Here is a 3,468-nt window from a genome sequence, read left to right on the forward strand (position 1 = left end):
AGAGTAATTTGATAGCAAGATAATTTGTAACGAGCAAGTAACGATAGTAGTAACAAAAGTGCAGCAAGGTAGCCCAATCCTTTTGAGGCAAAATATAGGCCAAAGCGGTCTCTTATGATAAGCAAAGCGTTCTTGAGGGTACACGGAATTTTCATCTAGTCACTTTTATCATGTTGGCTTAATTCGTGTTCGATACTTTGATAATTTGATATGTGGGTGGACAGGTGCTTAGTTGTTGTTCTTACTTGAAAAAACCTCCTACTTATGATTAACCCTCCCGCAAGCATCCGCAACTACGAGAAAAGTATTAAGAATAAATTCTAACCATAGCATTAAACTTTTGGATCCAATCGGTCCCTTACGGAATAACGCATAAATTGGGGTTTAAGCTTCGGTCACTCTCGCAACCCATCATCTAATTGCTACTCCCCAATGCATTCCCTTAGGCCCAAATATGTTGAAGTTTCATGTAGTCAATGTTCACATGACACCACTAAGGGAATCACAACATACATACTATCAAAATATCAAACACATATCAAGTCACATGATTACTTGCAACATGATTTCTCCCGTGACCTCAAGAACAAAAGTAACTACTCACAAATGATAAACATGCTCATGATCAGAGGGGTATTAAATAGCATATTGGATCTGAACATATAATCTTCCACCAAATAAACCATATAGTAATCAACTACAAGATGTAATCAACACTACTAGTCACCCACAAGCACCAATCTATAGTTCCGGTAACAAGATTGAACACAAGAGATGAACTAGGGTTTGAGAGGAGATGGTGTTGTTGAAGATGTTGATGGAGATTGCCCTCCCCGAGATGGGAGAGTTGTTGGTGATGATGATGACGATGGTTTCCCCCTCCGGGGGGGAAGTTCCCTCGGCGGAATCGCTCCGCCGGAGGGCAAAAGTGCTCCTGCCCAAGTTCCGCCTCGAGACGGCGGAGCTCCGTCCCGAAAGTCCTCTCTTTATTTTTTTTCTAGATCAAAATGACTTATATACCAGAAGATGGGCACCGGAGGTGGGCCTGGGTGAGCACAACCCACCAGGGCGCGCCTGGGCTCCCTGGCGCGCCCAGGTGGGTTGTGCCCACCTGGTGGGCCCCCTCTGGTAGTTATTTGCTCCAATATTCCTCAAATATAAAATCTCCATGAAGTTTCAGCTTGTTTGCAGTTGTGTAGAATAGGTAGCCTGACGTAGCTTTTCCAGGTCTAGATTTCCAACTGCCGGAATTCTCCCTCTTTGTGTATACCTTGCATATTATGAGAGAAAAGGCATTCGAATTACTCCAAAAAGCATTATTACGGATAAAAACATTATAAATAACAGTAAGAAAACATGATGCAAAATGGACGTATCAGGCCACAATTGGTCGAACAACATAATGGGTCGTATGCAGGCCGGATGCAAAGCGGGCAATCATTAGGCCTAGTTATGTCACAGGACTTTAATGAGTCAATAGCCAGGTTGGGGTAAAATACGTCCACGAAGACTACGGGCCTTTAAGAGGCCGAAAGTCACTTCGGCCCAGAAATAGGCCCACATGCAGCATAGGCCGTTAAATGGCCGAAAGTGAAACTGGGCCAACAGCGGCCAATATGTACCAATGGCCATTAACAGGACAAAAGTAATATCGGGCTAAACTATCACATGGGCCTTTAAGAGACCGTACTTCAAATGGGCCCCCAATGGGGCCGAAAGCACAGTGCCTGTTAACGGGCCATATCATATATGGGGCGTAATTTGGCCCAAAGAATGTCACGTAGTTAACGGGCCGGATCGTATATGGGGTCATCATTTGGCCCAAAACTTGGCAGACTATTAATGTGCCGGATCTTATGTGGGTCGTAATTTGGCCCAAACCGTGGTAGGCTGTTAACGGGCCGGCCCAGTAGAGTATGACAAAATCTTGTGAGCCCTTGGCTGGGCCGGCCTTTTTTGCTTAAATGGGCTACTGTTGGGCCTTGCACGTTCCCTCCAATGTACGGATGACATCTGTCCCAACGCTAAGCTGACACGTGGATTCTCCGACGAATGAGAATTTTACATGTGGAAAATCCCCATTGGTCCGGGCTGTTAACGGGTTATCGAATCCAAATCGGAACACGATAGCTAAACGGCGACCCGTTACGGTGGATGTCGTGTGTCGGTTACCCTTGACGAAAACACTTCCATGACGCGCCATTTATTGTCATGGAAGTGGACACTTCCGTGATGATAATTTTGGTATTGTCATGGAACACTTCTATGGCAGCATAGGTATGACTATCTTGATTCTGTCATAAAATCTTCATGGATGTGCATGCATGACAGAAAACGTGACCTGCTGTGACAAACAAGTATCATCACGGAAGTGTTTTTGTATAGTGCAAGTGGATTCAAGACCCCCTTCTGGAAAGATCCCCTACTGGATTCAAGACCTCCTCCTTGGAGATGAACTAGTTCCTTTGTATCCCCCATTGTTGGATTTGGATCGTGTATTTCTTTGTGTACTTGGATCTAGCACATGTGTAATCGAATCTCATTGATTTGAGTGTTTCCTCTCGTTTTTCCCTCGTGTGTTCATCGTGTTCTTTGGGAACCCCCCTCCAAATCATGAAAGATCGGCCCCTAGGGTTCCACCCTACATCACCACGTGCATAGGTCGTCAGCGCCGGCGCCTCCACAAGCCCATGCTGATGTCATTGGCGTCGCCGCCGTATTAGCATTGTGATGATGTTGTCGTCGTTATCACCGTCGTGGCACCATGACGATGTCATCATCGTCGCCGCCGTTGCAGCCCCATGTCGATGTCATCATCGTCGCCGTCGCCCCAGCCCCGTGTCGATGTCATCATCGTAGTCGCCACCCCAGCCCCATGTCGATGTCGATGTCGCCACACCTAATTGATGTGAAAATGGATAGGAAGCATAGAGCAGATCAATGGTTCAAACTTTCAAAGGCTTGAGGTTGGATTTACTTTGGTATGCTTAGGAAAAAGAGCTGAAAAAACAAATTCATGCTGAACTCCAGACTACATCATTTTGTTCTATGTTAGGACTGATGTCTTGTAGACATTTAGCATATTTATATAACTCAAAATCTCTTTATGTATACTTAGCAGATTGGTGCCAACTAGCTGAACACCATGAGGTAGAGGGTTACCCAAACAGCTAGCACCAATAGCAACGCGGCATAAGTAAACCAGGAAGTAATCTCTAGTTTCTATTTTTTAAGTGAGCATTTTACCACACCTGATGTTTCCTGTGAGGGAGGCTAATGTTCATTTTGTGATTCTCTTCAGCCAAATGTTTATCATGAATAGTTTCGTTTTTATGAAGTTAATTTCCCTTGTCTTTTTCTCAATAGTCCATTATAGTTATTAATTGGATAAATCCCATGAGTAAGAAAGTAGTGAAACTTAGGGTCGCATACCTGGGCATTCTCAGTCCTATGTATATATGCAGATAA

The sequence above is a fragment of the Triticum urartu genome, chromosome 5 (assembly GCF_003073215.2).
Source record: "Triticum urartu cultivar G1812 chromosome 5, Tu2.1, whole genome shotgun sequence".
Classification (NCBI taxonomy): domain Eukaryota; kingdom Viridiplantae; phylum Streptophyta; class Magnoliopsida; order Poales; family Poaceae; genus Triticum; species Triticum urartu.